Consider the following 17,583-nt stretch of genomic DNA (forward strand, 5'->3'; position numbering starts at 1 on the left):
GGACCTACATTTTTAAGTGGGATCCGAACCACTGAGCCCTCAAATATATACTCTTCATACTTATTACCACTCTGATCACTACCAATATTGTAATTTTAATTACACAATCCTCTAATGAGAGTGTCTGATTCTTTCACCAACTCATCGATACTCTATACATTGATATTGAAAGACATCCATGTGTAACTCTTTCACCAACCACTGAGCGTGACTTTACTGTGTTTTACAGTTGGTGACAGATGCATTTAGTTTTCAAATTTGCCATTTCGATGTTTTGTCTTGCATCCAAGAGCCATTTACAAAATTTTCGGATAGTAGATAGTAAGAAGAAACCTCATATGTAACCCTATACTCATTGACTCTGACTATCGTTGCCCGTGATAATGCTAACCAGGCATCACGTGCTCTGAAAACCATAGTGTTATGTTTGGTGTTTGTTGGAAATCCTGCTAAAGTCCGGACCCTCCCTTCCCCCCGCCACGACTCGCCGATCGTATGGCCACTGGATCATAACAATCCAGTGTTACCAGGGCCTAACTCAAATATTTGAAGGTTGAGGCGCCACTTCCTGGACGTCTCGATCCCGGAAAGACGTGCTAAATGTTGCGGAATAGGTCACGTAATATGATCTAGGCCAATTGTCGTCCGTGACCCCCTTCATCCATCACTCTCCATGTGGATCTCCTAAACTGACCAGCGCCGTGTGTGATCTCACAGTGTTCTTCCAGTTCGGTATAGTCTCAGGGTTTTTCTCATAAACTGTGACGAGGCAGATTTTTCGCCCTTCCCCCACCCCGTAAAAATACGCCACTGGATGGCTAGTTAATTTTTCTATTGCAGCAGTTGGCGTCCATATTCCCCAGTAGATTCCCCCCCTCTAACCCTTCACCATAGCACTTACAGTGCGATAATGTTACCCCCCTTCCGGATATTACGAACTCAACGACCCGCGTGCCGTTTGCCGGACAACTTATTAGACAATACATTCCCCCTTCATCAAAAAGACCATAGAGTACGACGTGACGAATACGTCTGACGCCACACAACGCGTGGGATCAGCCATTAAGCAAGCCACGGCAAAGTAGAATAAAGAGTAGCCAATCATAAAAGAAAACAGAAATAATAGTATTGGTGAAGTAAAGACGGTGAAAAGGTTGAAGAGAAGAATTGGAGAGAACGAGGAATCTGGAACACAGGATCCGAACGAGAGCAGCAAAGTGGTGGAGAAATCTGCGTACTGCCACCTTCAAATTATCATCCCATAAAAACCCTAGGAGACGACGGACAAAGGACATCGGCCATCTCCAAGATAATCATCCCGTACCACCCCGTGAGAACCATCCAGAAGTTGGAGGATCCTCCATTGACACTGTGAGTGCCCCCCTCTTATTTTCTTCCAGCCCCAAAACGATATTAAAAAAAAAACATTAATCCCGAGTACCCCAGAATATAATCTCTCCCCAACGGTAAGCCTTCTCTTTTCATTAACTCCCCCTGATAATTTGTATCTCTACCCAATTTAGTTCTTTTTTGAATAAAGATTAATTAATTGTTGCCGTAAATTCTTCCCACGCATTTTTCGCAAATAAAATTAGAAGTTTCTCCTGTTTCTATCATATCAAATCAAGCGTGTGTCGCAGGCTGATTGGCCTAACCCCCCTCCCTCGAGATTGTTAAAATAAGGCCGGGACCTATTTTTGGTAAGAGAACCATTATAAGATAACTATTGAGTTTTTTGATTAAATCTATTAGTGAATCCGAATTTCACCCGAGTTCGTATTATTTTCTTTACCCCCATTTCAATCATCATTTATACAGGCCTTCTCCTTCAACATTAGTATATCGAAGGAGACAAATTCTTAAATTATTAGTAATCCGGCCGAGAGGAATCAATTGGTAACCAATTCCGCAAGGCCAAGGTTACAAAACATATTAACTCATCATGACCGCTCAATAAACTAAATCTCAGTATTGTTCTCATTAACGCTCTTTTAAATAAAGTGACCATTGTTAAATCTCAAAACGGTAAATTGTCTCCTCGTGAAATCTCCCAGTCCCTCTCATTTTTCACCACCCCCTTCTCACGATTGCCCTACTCGTCCTCCTGACTGTCTCCAAACCTACTAGTTCTTCGAACAGTGTTCGTCCAGAAGACCAGATCGATTTTGAAAACTGTATTGCCATGATCACTCATCGAATATCTTAAATTCGTACGGATATTCATTTGTATTCGTTATTCCTAGTTCTTACGTGAGGAACTCAGCATCATTTCAAACGGTCATGATGGGGTGTGAAGATTATCGAAAAAATATACGTAGTTTTGTCTCAATTTACAGCTAGTTATGTTCATTTGTGATAGAGTGCCACCTTATCAGCAATCATTTTTTGATCGATGAACGAAATTTAGTTCTTCATCTCGTGTGAAATTGGACAGAATATGGGACCGAACATTTCGTCATTCGCCATGTCGTGTACTAGTACCAGCTTACAGCAGGGTTTGTCGACATCGGATGGTGAAATTGTGAAGGTGACTGCTTGTGACCTTTAACTTACAAACGAGACGCTAAGCATTCATGAGCATTTTTGGAACATTTGCAGAATAAGTATTGAACGGTCTGCTGAGGATACGCTGTTCACAGGACCCCTAAAAAGAAAAAGATACATTTCACTTTCATTTCGCGATGAACGTAATTGCTGTTCTAATGACTTGTCGAATATCGCCAAAGACATTTCACAAAGCACAGGAGGACTTACGATGTCAGATAATATCAAGATACGCGGTAGCGTATCGGCCAAGTACACGGTTCATACGCGAAAGATCGCCGAAAGCTACCAAGTATCTATACACCACACAACTTCCCCTTCCTCTGGCTTCAGTCCTTTTTTCTTAGTTAATAAACTTTTGCGATAATTTAGATGAAAACTGGCCGTAGTTACATAACATAAATCGCGTATCAGCCTTCCACTGATCCAATTATCGGTTTCTTCATTGAATATTAACGAAAATATGCGCATAGCAACGAGCTATCATGCACATTTCTCGAGTTTGTATTATGTCCATCAACTAACGGGTTACACTTGAGCCGCTCAGTTGGCAGCGCGCAGTGTAGTGTACTGTAGTGAAATACATAATCGTGATTGGTTATTCGCTAGTAAGACGGTGGCGATCTAGAGACCCTAGACAACAGTGTACAGTGCAGTGAAGTGTATGTGAATGCATCCTCCCTCGTTTTTTCAGTTTATCAACATGGCCGACAACGATCTCACCATCCGAGCTTTGGCAGAAAGCCCTTGAAAATATCAAATATTAACTATGTAATAGAGAAAAATACTGTTTATTTAATGTAAGAAAACCATGTCTTCAACGAAGACTAGAAGTTTGTAATGATTTTGAAAATAAAATAATGAACCTTAGAAAATGTCTGAAGTAATTCCTCTGCGTTCCTTTTTCCCATTGTCTTCGTCTTATCTACTTTCCTATTTTATTAAAATGATTTGTTCTTCCTATACCTAACTCGAAGAAACCCCAAGGAGTACCAACATCTGCCGTCAAAATTAGAATAAGCTACCGGGATGAGGAATAAGGCATAAAAAGTTAGAAGAATCTTCGAGACGTATATATGTCGCATAAAAAAAATACAGTGAGCTAGAGACTTCTTAACATTAGTATAAAAATCCATTTAAGTGAAAAAACTTGAAATATATTTGGTAAAATATTAAACATAGCCGATACATGTCAACTGTCCATGAACACATCAGTAAACCTAACCAACAGGGGCATGTACCGACAGCTACAATTAGCCTATGAAAATACTTTAAAAAGTTGAAAGTACTCCACGTGTGGATAGCTTGACAAGGAAAGGCGCTTGGGTTTCGAGATTGAAATCCGGTTTGGACAACCCTTCATCCTTCAATCCTACCCCCAACACCCGCTCACTCATCGTCACTCCAGCTCTCGTACGGGTTCCAAAAAAAATACAATTAGCTAAAAACTTCTTAACATTAATATAAAAATTCATTTAGGTGAAAAAACTTGAAATCTATTTGGCAAAATATTAAAAATCTCATAAAAATCAAAAATAATTTTTGACAAAAATGGCCAAGTCCACATTTCAATGTATTGGTTTCTTGCACGGTTTCGTTAACTTCACTGGTTTAAAAAAATGATAAAAAAAAGCCAAGCAAGTATAAATACACTGCCTTATTTACGAAGCCACTACTCGGAATACAACATTTACGCCAAAAACGCCTGATATTTGGTCGAAATAAAATGTTCAAAAAGAACGCCGCGGCCAACGTACTTGGCGCGGTTTTTCCTACTACCAAGGATTCAGCTTAGGAGGTTCCCGATTATATCCGCTGTTCCGTCGCGGAATGTTAGTTGAGGGTGTTAGTATATCTGGGGATTCCCCATTGGGATTTTCCCATCATAAAATCATAGCCAAATACATTTCCGTCCCTCTCATAATGTTTCTTGCCCCCATCAGAATATTTTCCCTGGAAATAGTTTCCATCGGCCATCATAAATCACCTGCAGTTTAATCCTCAAACCTCTCTCTCCTTTTCTTGAATTTGCCGAAATATTTTCCAAATTTTTAAGGTTGTTTTAGTCTGGTATCCAAGTTCATTGAGAACAGGTCGAATATATTATTCTCCGCGGTTCATGTCCAAATTTAAGTTCATTTTTACATATTGCACTAAGTGTAATAAAAATCTTAGAATAAAAATTCAGTGAATAAGTGATCTATGTTCCAATTAATTTAAGATTACTCGCCCTTCCAACTGTTCGCGTGTGAAATTGTGTCACCCAGCGAACATCCGTGATGCACTCCCGCTGTGGCGCATATATCGGACAGTCCATCACGAAATGCTGGACTGTGAGTTCAGCCCGGTCGCACTCGCAGTTGCTTGATTGAGCAAAGCACCGGTCTTGAAAATAGGACCAAAACGGCCCATGTCCCATCAGGAACTGCGTGAACGATGGTCTCACTCGATCCACTTGGCGGTGAGGCGCGCCGCAGTATCGGAGAAGAACGCAAAGACGTTCCTCCTGGTTTGAGCCCACTCGAACCTACTCGTCCAGAGATTTCGGATCCCTGCCTTTATATCCTCCATGGCGCTAATCGGGCGACTGTTATCATTTACGCGCGGATTTGCGGAGTCTATTTCTACTGTATCTATTCTGTTTGGAATGTCTTTCTTGGCTTGGTAGCGTGCTGCTCTCTCTTGCAATAAAGGATCCACAGAAAGAACCCTCGTCGCTGCTCAGAATCCTTCGCACGAACCAGTCCTCTTCGCGCCAGTAACTGTCGGCAATGCGCTTCTCTGTGCGATACGGAGCTTCATCCTGTCGTACGCTGAGCACCGGTCCACCCTCCCTGGCGCTGCACACGACAGAAACACGCACCGAAACAAAAATAAATTAAACAATTACGACTGAGAGTCCACACAGTCATGGAACAGATAAGCAAACACCTGAGTCTCGCCACTATCAAAACTTCCCAAACATTTAGGAGTCCCAGCCATCCCTTCCCCGCCCATTCCACGACTCAGCCCCGGCAACGGGTTTCCAAACTACACGACCCCCCTACCGAACGTTCCGCAACTCCCATTTGGACACACGGACTCATTCTGGAATCTCAACCTCATTTGGTATTGTTATTGAAACCCCTTTGCCCCCAAAGGCAGATCTCACTCCCTATACCAAGTTCGCTTGATGGTCCGCGGGGTCCAGCACGGGCGATTTTAACCGCCATTACACCCCCTACGGGCCCATAAAACACCCTGTGATTTTGTAACTAAACGACATCGACCCCCAAGAAATGCCCATACAAAACATTCCTCTAAAATCTCTGCTATCTGGCGGAACCGCGTTTCCGTCAAACTCGGCAACAGCATCGGGTCAATGGCAGCCGCCAAGGAACAGCTGGAAATGACACGACCCATCCCTACACTACATCGATCATAATTTTTCCTTGCAGCGGGTACTCCGGATTACCCAAAAAAATATTTAGTAGACACCCCCTCCCGAGTTGTCAACTATTTCTTGGCGGAACCATGGATTATCGCAATCCGTCCGATTCCTGTTAGTGCCCGCCTTGTTTTCCAAAGCTGGAAGTGTTCTCGAGTTATATTAGAGATAATCTTCTTCATCCCAATTTCAACCCATCAAATGGTGGCCTTTCCCATCACGTAGTACAAGTAAAACAGTTTTACTTCGGATATTTTTCGAATATTTCGTTGTTCGTTGCTAAGCAATGAAAATATCCGATAAACAATTTGTACGCGTTTCCAATCCCAAAACTGTCATCAGAAAAAATTCAGTTCAAAGACTTTACCTCGACATGAGCCGATTTGGAGGAGAATCCTTGGACAGTGTTGGTCAAAAAATAAAAAAAAATGTTCCTAATAATACGGTGCAAAAGCTACGATTTAGAAACGATTCTCTGTATTATGTGCAGACAGAAAATGTACAATGCAAGCCAGAACTACGAGTGAAAAACTATGTAATATTTTAACAGGCTGGGCTTAAAACATGAAGAAAACTAATGGCGAGAATTATAAAGAAAATGTGGCGAATACAATGCGGAATCACACCGCAAAAATGGTTCAAGTCAAGTATTGCAAGCAGTTTGAGAGGGAGATCGATCCTTTCAAGAGTTCAGTGTCCCAATCAGCTCGGGACGCCAGGAATGCTAAGAGACGTGTACTCCACTTCAATCCTGATAAAAGAACAACCAGTGCAACAGCTTTGGATAAGAATGACCTTGAAGCAAGGATGAATGTTTGGGATGAAGATATACGAGAAAGATTGCAGAGGAAAGTTTTTATTATTATTTCGTTGGAAGTGGATCAGAGAAGGGGTGACGGAGGATCAGCTATGGTGCATCATTTAAGAGAGGAGCTAAATAACGATGGTTCACTCATCGGAAGGATTATATATAATCCCCCCAAAAACAAAAGCAAAAAATGTGTTTGTAAAAAAATTCGCCAAGCACATATTTCGATGTTGTTCACTTGAAAAAAAAATGGAAAAAAAAACTTAAAACAACAATTACTTGAAAATTGAAGCCACGATTATGGAAATTTGAAAAAAATACACAAATAAAAAAAAATGCCAAGCTCATTGAATTTACCAGTGGAGAAAGCTGGTGATGATAGGAGTCCATAAATCGTTTTGATGTCTCCATGAATGTCTTGACTCAGACGAGTCCCATAATATCCTACAAATAATATGGCAGTCAAATCGAATACTCGACTCAAATCGAAAGGGGTAAACATTTCGTGTTTTTGTTTTTGGGGGGATGTCAAGCATTTTTTCAAAATGGGCAAGCGATTTCACACTTATACTACCCAAGCTACTATCGAATGAGAGAGTCTTACTATTACTTCGATTTGCTCCGTTCCTTCAATTATGCATTTGGAATAAGGACTATTGAATATACGGTATATATCTTTCTAGTCAATGCATTGTTCTATAATATAAGTTTTGATTCATGAGTGAGCGAATAGTGTTCCAATCAACTACTTGAATTTGAAATTTATGTATTAATTCATTTTCCAGGTTTTCGATTAATATATCAAAATTTAAGAGAAATTGATCATTTAATTTGGCGAGTTATGCTTTTTTTTGGAAAAAAAAATTAGAACTAGAATAAAATTTTCAAAATTTCATATTAAGCCTGTTTGAGGTTACGAATTGAATGCAATGCACAATAAAGGCAGATGATTTTATAAAGCCGATTTGATTTGAATTTTTTTGGGATATTGGGAGTTATACATCTTCTTGTCTCTTTTGGGGACACTTGCCACTTGTATTTTGCGCCCAAAAATAATCGCTCTTGAAAATAGCAAAAACATTGTTTCCTGGAGAGGCCGTCTGCATGGTCTTGCGCCGAAACCTCCAGTTTATGTTTATAGAATAAAAGAACGAAATCATTGTTCATTGGAAGAAAGAAACCATGATGACGATGCTTTGGTTTTTAAGATTTTCCAATTCGTTTGTTAGTTCGTCGACTGCTCTCGAAGTGTGAACATATATTCCTCAAGAAATAAAAACTGCTCTTACTTATATCGTACATTTTTGTTAATTAACCTGGCTTCCAATTTATTAAAATCTAATAATCGCTACGTGAAATCACATATGTCCATACATATGTTTTGAGAAAACATAAACATAACATAACATATGTATGGAAACATATGTATGGACAATCAACAATTAATTAATTTATTTCACATTTTTCCGAGACATTTTCGTTAATTATTTTTAAAGCATCTCTTGTTTTGGAAAACTATATTGTGAAAATACATTTTATACTTTTGGCTGCCGTAAAGATCGTTTTTTTAGAAAAATTGTTTATTTCCAGGGGTGAATGAACCAAGAGAAAAAAATAAGAAAAGGGTTAGGTGTCAACCGCCATGAGACGGCAAATTATGCATTTCTATTTTTTCGTTTCTCACTGAAAATAAACAATTTTTCTAATCTCGCACTGATCGAAAAAAGCGCGAACCACATTTAAATTGCCAGGGAAAAGTTATCTCTTCTCAGCGCAATTTCGCCTCTCATTATTCGTGTGCGACACTGATTGCTAAGCGACCACGGCGCGCCCGTAGGAAACAGATGCTGTCAGATTTCAAACAAAAATCTGACAGCTTCAGTTTCTGAGATAATCGTACCGCGGAAAATATGTGAAAAAAACCGTTGCTATGCGCGAATCTTCTTAATTGAGCGTTCAATTGGGAGAGGATTGAAATCAATGAAAATAGCATATGCGATTTAGTTAATGTAACAAAGTTTATTTTTGCTTTAAATTGCCGTGTTTTCACTCAATTACGGAAATTAGTCTTGAAGGTAGTGGAAGAGGTAGTTGGCTCGTGTATAGATACTTGGGAGCACTCGGCCTGATTTGTTGGAGGTTTCGAAATATGTACTTGGCCGATACGCTCCCGCGTATCTCGATCCTATCTTCACGAAGACAATCCAAGGTGCAGAAAAAAAAAATGCGCCAATAGCAAGGGGCTAATCCAAAATAAAGATAACCCTCAAAATTGTCCAGTCAGATTGCTGCGGAAATTCCTTTCAAAAAGAGCAAGTAATAAAACCACGGGCAGATTGTTGTAGGGAACCTTGAGGGAAATATCAGATAATTTCGAAGTTCGAGTGGTATTCGGGGGATTATTTTTTCCATCCAAATGTTGGCCGATAGAATTGCACCATGAGACATAATTTTCAACGAATTGCCATTTAATCTGACAGATACAATTGAGGGTTACTTCATCATTTGTTTTTTTTATATAGGCAACATGTAAAATTTCCAGTGAAATTTCCAAGAATTTCCGCTGAAATACCGTGTTGGCTATACAAAATAACGTCGAATGGTGCAATCCTATTGGCCAAGATTTGGATGGGAAAAATAATCGCTGAAATTCGAGGTAGGCTACATAAAATATCAACAAATGGTGCAATTCTATTGGCTGAAATTTGGATGGGAAAAATAATCACATATAATACCACAAATGCTTCAAAATTATCGAATATTTCTCGATAGATTCGTTGCAAACAAATGAAGGAGTCAAGTTTTTCAGGCTAAAAAATCACGAGTGCGAAGCACGAGTGATTTTTCCTGAAAAACTTGACGACTTCATTTGTATGCAGGGAACCTAGAGGGAAATATTCTATAATTTTGAAGCTCGAGTGGTATTCAGGGGATTATTTTTCCTATCCAAATTTCGGCCAAGAGAATTGTGCCATGACATGAAAAGAGGTTTATTTGGTTAAGTGTCGTTTGTTTACCAAAATATTCAAAAAATTATCGCTGATATTCGAGGTAGGCTATACAAAATATCAACAAATGGTGCAATTCTATTGGCTGAAATTTGGGTGTGAAAAATAATCAGTAGTAATACCCCAAGACCTTCAAAATTATCGGATATTTCCCGAGAGTTTCGTTGCGTAGCAACGATAGGGATAAGTGTCACAGGTTAAAAAACCCGAGCGCGAAGCGCGAGGGTTTTTCTGCGAAACTTATCCCGATCGGTGCTACGAAGGGAAACTGGAGGGAAATATCCGATTAATTTTGAAGGTCGAGGGGTATTTGGCTGGATTATTTTTTTCATTCTAATTTCAAGCAGTTAAATGTGTGGAATTTCACGTCATATGGTATAAGTAAAACGGTTTTATTAGGAAATCTCAACTTTCAATTTTTACAACCAGAATATCTTATGAACTAGCATGATAATTCGTGCAATTAAAAGTGCAATTATTATACACGATATTGGGTCCGAGGGGATTAGATTTAGTTAGAAGGTGGGGATTGGTCGAGTCTGCGAATGGCGTGGGATGGACTCTGGGTGGATCTTGTCTCATTTTATTCAAAATATTTTCGTGGTGCTCTTGATGGAGTTGCAGATATGGTTTTATGGAGTTAGCATTTGAATGACCAGTTATTTTGATGATCTGCTGTTCTCCAATGCCCCACATTGCCAAAGTGGATACAGCAGTTGCTCTACTGGAGTGATTTGTGATTTTTTTGTGGTCGATATCAAGTCCTGCTCTTTTAGCTAAATCATTAATCCATCTTCCAATCAAATTTATTCCAACAGGCACGTCTTTATACCACCTCGTGTTTGATTTTTCCTCCCAATTGTGGTTTGCTGTCAAAAATAATCTGTCAGGGGTTTTATTACTTCCTCTTTTTGAAAAAAATTTCCTCAGCAATCTGACTGGACAATTTTGAGGATTATCCTTATTTTGGATTAGCCACTTGCTATTGGCGCATTTTTTGTCTCCACCTTGGGTTGTTTTCGTAAAGACAGGATTATACTCAATCCGCCCCGTGAGTGAACCATCGTTCTTTAGCTCCTCTCTGAAATGATGCACCATACTTGATACTCCTTCACCCCCTCTCCAAGCCAATTCCACCGAAATAATAATAAAAACTTTCCTCTGCAATCCTTCTGGTGTATCTTCATCCCAAACATTCATCATAGCTTCAAGGTCACTCTTATTAAAAGCTGTTGCACTAGTTGTTCTTTTATCAGGATTAGACTGGAGTACACGTCTCTTAGCATTCCTGGCGTCCCGAGCTGATTGGAACACTGTACTCTTGAAAGGATCGATCTCTCTCTCAAACTCCTTGGAGTACTTTTCTTGAACCATTTTTGCGGTCTGATTCCACATTGTTTTCACTACATTTTCTTTATAATCCTCACCATTAGTTTTTTTCATATTATAAGCCCAATCTTTTAAAATATCACATAATTTTTCACTCGTTGTGACTTCCAGCGTATATTTTCTGTCTGCACAAAATGCAGAGAATTGTTTCCAAATTGTGGCTTTTGGCTTCACCGTATTGATGGGAAGATTTTTTTTAATTCTTTGATCAATAATCTCCAAGGATTCTCCTCCAAATCTGCTCATGTCGAGGTAAAATCGTTGAACTTGATGTTTTCTAATGACAGCTTTGAGGTTTTAAACGCGAACAATTTGTTTATCGGATATTTTCATTGCTTAGCAACAAACAGGGAAATATCCGAAAAATATCTGAAGTAAAACCGTTCACTTGTACCACGTGACGGGAAATGCCACCATTTGATTGGTTGAAATTGGGATGAAAAAAATAATCAGTAGTAAAACTCTCTTACTTGTGCCACCTGACGGGAAATGCCACGATTTGATTGGTTGAAATTGGGATGAAAAAAATAATCTAGGCAAATACCCCTCCACCTTAAAAATTAATCGGATATTTCTTTCCAGTTTTCCTGCGTAGCACCGATCGGGACAAGCGTTGCAGAAAAACCCTCGCGCTTCGTGCTCGGGATTTTTAATCGGCAAAACTTATCCCCCTTATTGCTATGCAACGAAACTCTCCGAAATATCCAATAATCTTGAAGCGCTTGAGGTATTACTACTGATTATTTTTCCCACCCAAATTTCAGCCAATAGAATTGCACCATTTGTTGATATTTTGTATAGCCTACCTCGAATATCAGCGATAATTTTTTGATAATTTTGATAAACAACCGACACCTAACCAAATAAACCTCTTTTCATGTCATGGCACAATTCTCTTGGCCGAAATTTGGATAGGAAAAATAATCCCCTGAATACCACTCGAGCTTCGAAATTATAGAATATTTCCCTCTAGATTCGTTGCAAACAAATGAAGGAGTCAAGTTTTTCAGGCTAAAAAATCACGAGTGCGAAGCACGAGTGATTTTTCCTGAAAAACTTGACGACTTCATTTGTATGCAGGGAACCTAGAGGGAAATATTCTATAATTTTGAAGCACTTGTGGTATTATATGTGAATATAAATTGGCCGGTGTTCGGGGCTACTGCATCGTACAACCGAAATTAGGACAGTTTTTTCTACATATCAACGAAATGGAATAGGCACGGAAAATGATACTTGTTCCACCGCATAGCATTGGTACTATCGTTAACGATAGGAGTCAGTAACTGACGACCTATGATAATCGTATCCCTATGCAAAAAACTGTGTAAACTCAGATAACGACGTGGTCACGTCTTGATAATGAAGTGAACGAAATCTTTGAATCAAGTTCGTATGTTCATGAACATGAGAAATGGAGCGCATATCAACAGATTTTACTATGTTATCTGAATTTTATTAAATGATTCTTCTATCGCACATTAAGTCGATAATTTGTAGAAAATTGACGTGCACCACGGTTTTATTTTAGTCTAGTCTATGCATATGTTTATAATTCCCACGACTGTATCTATTTTATTATTTTTTGGTTTTTAGTACATTTATCTTAAACATTGCAATGTATGTTTAACATAAAACCGTTTAACTTAAAAAGTTTTTTTACCTATTTTTATTTTCTAGTTTTTAGTTCCCATAAACCAGGTTTACCAGGGACCATGGGACCAGGTTTTTTGGTCCCATGTTGATGGGATTGATAAAACCTAAGTTATCCGCCATTTTGTAGAGGCCGCCATCTTCGATTTTAATTTTATATAGCACATTGTAATCTACTGGTTGAGCACCAACTAAACAAATGGCTTTACGGCCTTTTGTCACAAGACATTTGTTGCAGAGAATCAAATTTTCTACAACAAATGTCTTATGGTGGGAGCCCGTAAATCCATTTGTTTATTTAATAATTGGAGTTCAATTTTAAACACAAATCCGCGATTAATTAATAAACGAAGACATTTTCGCGACTTTGACATAAAATTTGTTTAGTTGATAATCGAGAAAACTCGTTTATTGCTCCGGATTCCGGGAAAATCGCGAGCCATCCCCTGCGGATGTTGGCATGGATTGTTTATTGTCAGTTATCTTAGTAAGAGGCTCTTTTACAGGTTTTTGTCAAAAGACCTTGTTTAAACTACAGCTAAAAAACGCCCCCCAACTCAACGACAAGTGATCGATGAATTTCGGATACTTCCGGGGTTCATCGGGTCACTGGTCATCATTCTCGGTCACCAACTTGAGACCCTCCCCAAATCAGTCTTACAACGTATCTCCAACGTACCGGTCAACGTAATCCTATAATTTCGCTTTTATCAACGTCTCTCAACTACAATTAGAATGTCAACGATCCAGGATTTCACACGGGTGAAACCCAACGAACTTTGTGAAACTTGTATAGTTTTTTACAATTAGTGACAATAAACATACGAAGTTTTTATAACTTAGTGTCGTGTGTCTTCAACTGCATCTCACTACACCAATCCCAATTTTTCCGATGCCCGACCACCCAAAATCACGTTCCTCAACTAAACAGACCGTTCTTGTTGTAAATTAAATTTACAATAAAAAAGATCTTTTGACAAAATACCGTAGGCCTACTACATCATGAGATAATTAACATTTAAGCAATTATCTTCGGAATGCCAAGGGGGATGCCCGCGGTTTTCAGACTCTTGTATTTTAATAAATTATACTGATGTAAATAATAATAGGTTTTTAATCACTCTAGTGCCCCCCCGCCCCCGAAAGGATTGTCTTGAAATATCTTTCCCCCTCTCTCTCTCACTCTCACTGACTAGCGGAATGGAACGTCCGCCCGAGGAGAAGGGGAAGCACGCACACTGCTTACCCGCGGCACACGGACGGCGAGCCGCGCAATGCTCGCGCCCCATTGACCGTTCTTTTCACCCCCATATCTCTGCAGGGGTGTGTCTGAGCGAAAAGTCTAAAAGGACTTTTCGGCTCAGAATCACCCCCAAAACATGCCTGTTCACCAGCCGCATCCTTTCTCAGAGCACCCTGTATAGTAATGGATTTATCTGCCTGTTAGTAGTCATCCGTGTTCTTAGTAAATATGAATGAGTACAACTTTCGACAAATAAAAGGACAAAGACCGTAACCCAAACATTCAAACGAATGCTCACCGAGAATGGAAAACAACGTACCCCGAGAACTCTTCAAATAGATCGTGATAAGCAAATCGTAAATTATGAATTACAGCAACATCTGAGTAAGTATGGAACTCAATATCGTGTAACACAAAAGCGTGATATTAAAGCTGCCATTATTTTAAGGTTTAACAGTACCCAGACGACACGATTGTGGCAATTGTAACAGACATGTGGGGATGTCTGTTAGGAACCATCAAAGGCGGGAGGAATACCACCAAATAGAGAAAAGCGTGAGTGAGAGAGAACAGGGAGAGAATATTTTTATATTAATCGCGTAATAGTCCACCACGGTGTGGCTAAACCCGATTCGCGTAATTTTCCACCCCGGGGTGGCTACAACCAGAAAATAGGCATTAGTATACCTTATCCTCCACCCTCAGGTGGTTAATTAGTGAGTTGCTCGCTCCTTACCGACCCAAACACGAGTTTTGTGGGCCCACTAAAGATTATTGTGAAGAAGGGCCAAAATACGAGCCATCCGATAGTTTTTTTGGGATTCTCCCTCAGTTAATCTTGCGGGCATTTGAATAAGCCCGGCTGAAATACCGGCGCTCCAATACGCGGATTTTAAGGGGATTAATTAGTTACGTTTTTGATTTTTGGTGGAAGGTCGTGCAAAGCAGGTACAGCCCCTGCCTTTGACGAATTGCCAGGCTGTTTAAGATTTCTATTATTATTTTCAGGTTTCGAGTATATTTATTATTTAATTAACCCCCTAGATCCCGGAGAATCACCCCGTAGGAAGCGCCAAAACCCCAGAATTACCCGTGAGCAATCACCCGATTAGAACCCGGTCGGTAAAGGGGAGAGCAAGGACCACGGTTAGGCTAGAGAGGGTGACACTACCCGGTGCCCTCGGAAAATTTCGGGAGGACCTCGGGAAATAGGGCGGAGCCTCCCGGTCCTTCCCCCATTCGATCACATCGACGAGATCCATCAGTCAGTCGCGATCTGTGAATCGAAAGGATAGGTCAATAATTAGTGAAAGATAGTTTTGACGAGTGACAATGAAAGGGAAAGGCAGGCGAAGACGCTTGGATTGCATGGTGAGTTAAGGGTTTAATCGTTTAAATTATTCGCTTGGGGCTAACCCCAAAGCGCCTTTCTCCACTTCCGGGTGGTTAATAATGATAAAATAGTGACAATTTTCCCGATGTGCTATACGTCTCCCGTTACTGAATAACGGGTGTTCTCCAGGTTTTACCTGGCCGAAATTCCCTTCATCGGGCCCTTTGACATATTTTGATATATTGTGGTATCTTTTATTGGTGTGTGGCAAATAGAACGAAGGGTTAAAATGGTTGTTGTGATGCTGCGTGATAATGTGAAGGACAGGGAGGGGTGATTACATCATCCACCCGTTCGATGTCCGGATCGAAATTCCGCCGGGACTTCTAATGGTTCCCGGTCGGCCAGTAATGATGCGAAATCTCTCACATTTTGTGAGAATGTTCGGAGAAGTATTCTCTTAAAATAGGCTGTTGGATTTCGGAAATCCACTCAGCCGTTTTCGAGATATGTTAAAACACCGGTTTACCGGTTAATTCCCCCCTTGGTGTAGTACCATGGGTGGGCCCACTGTCTGACGCATGAGGTGTGTTCAAGCTTCCGGCGGGATTACGGTGATCCTGTGACGGGTGGAAATGATTAGAAAATTCTGAATTTTTGTGGGAAGACTCTACAAGGGTGTCCCCATTTAATGCATTAAAAAGTTCGAGTTTCGCCTCTGCGGATTAGGCGTTCTTCGCGGATTTCCGGAAACGTGATTTCCGGCCTTTGAAAATCTCCCCCACGCGTGGTGGGTTTCGCGTCCGTCTCTCTCGCTCTCTATCTCTCTCTCTCTCGCACACGTTCGGTTACACGATCTTCAGCAATTTCTGGTCCTTTTACGTTATCGGAACTGAGATTTTTTTTTGGAAATGTATATTCAGGGAATTATGCCGAGTTAATTGGGAATATGCCCCGAGGTTTTGGTAATAACTTGGGGGTTTGTTAAGAATTATTCAGGGTTATTTCCCTGGTGAAAAATAAAGGGAATTCAAAGGGAATGTTGAGGAAAAGATAGAGTCTGGTAGGTTTTGTAGAATGTTTAGAGATCATTAGGACGACGGAGAATTTGGAAAAATATAAATAATTAAACCATTATTTATGACTTCTTTTTTTAATTATTTTTCTCTCCTTGAACCTTTTATTTTCGTGGCCAATGCCTCTAGTTCCACCTGAAACCCACCCCTCTCTCCATAACCTAGCACACTGAGCGACCCGAGGACCGTTACCTTTCCCCCGAATTTGATTGACTCTTTTTTTTTGTTTTTACTATAAGTTTCGATTACGTTTTTCGTTTTCTGGTTAATTTTAGGATTTGATGGCTGAGGGTTTGTACAGCTTCCGGTTTGATACTTCCGGCTCAAAAAGTATCTGGCGCCCATTGATTTGAATTTTTGAGTTGAATTAGATAAAGGGGAAGTAGGGCGAAGGTAATGGGCATTTTCCGACCCCCATAGAAAATGTCACGTTACAAATGGCGCCCAACGTGGGGCACTCACGAGATTATTGGCGCGAAAATTTAAATTTAAATTTAAAAATTGTGTTTTGTTTTGCGTTGAGATAGAATCTCTCCGATTTATTAAAATATATTCATTGAATTAAATCTGCTCAGCAATTATTCCCTTTGATTTTCCTTGCCCGATTTTCGATTTAAGATATTAATTTACCACGTTTTGCGATCACGCGAGGATGTCATCGCGTTGGAATTTTGTTTTTGGGAAAGTATTGTTATTCTACCGCTTTTGTCCTGTGGACAATGATAGTCAATTTGGTTATTTGGGAGAGAGAGAGAACAATAGGCGGATTAACGCGAAGCCAACAATAATATCATCGGTTAGAAGTAATCCGAGACAAATAACATTCCAATTGAGTTAACTCGACTTTTCCCTTAGTGACGACTAAGCGGCTAATTTTTGAATCCTGTAGCCACGATGGCTTGTTACTAGGCGCGACTCACGTGACTTTCCACGTGATTCCCCCCACCTTGACTAATACTCCCACTCTAACAGAGAGGATATTTACCAGTCCCCGACTGGGATCGCCGTTCAGTTCATTTTTCAACTTTGTAATGAGCAGTTCAGTCTCCAACTCAGTGACCAACCCTTTTCGTTTGACTCTAATGACAAACATTTACATTTT

General features: G+C 40.0%; 1 protein-coding gene across 1 annotated transcript in view; it reads right to left on the minus strand.

The window, feature by feature from the left end:
• The window catches only part of LOC135170878 (uncharacterized), a 371,576-nt gene that overhangs the window by 268,773 nt on the left and 85,220 nt on the right, over nucleotides 1-17,583 (minus strand). The gene's annotated exons all lie outside the window — the stretch shown is intronic.

The sequence above is a fragment of the Diachasmimorpha longicaudata genome, chromosome 18 (assembly GCF_034640455.1).
Source record: "Diachasmimorpha longicaudata isolate KC_UGA_2023 chromosome 18, iyDiaLong2, whole genome shotgun sequence".
Taxonomy (NCBI): Eukaryota; Metazoa; Arthropoda; class Insecta; order Hymenoptera; family Braconidae; genus Diachasmimorpha; species Diachasmimorpha longicaudata.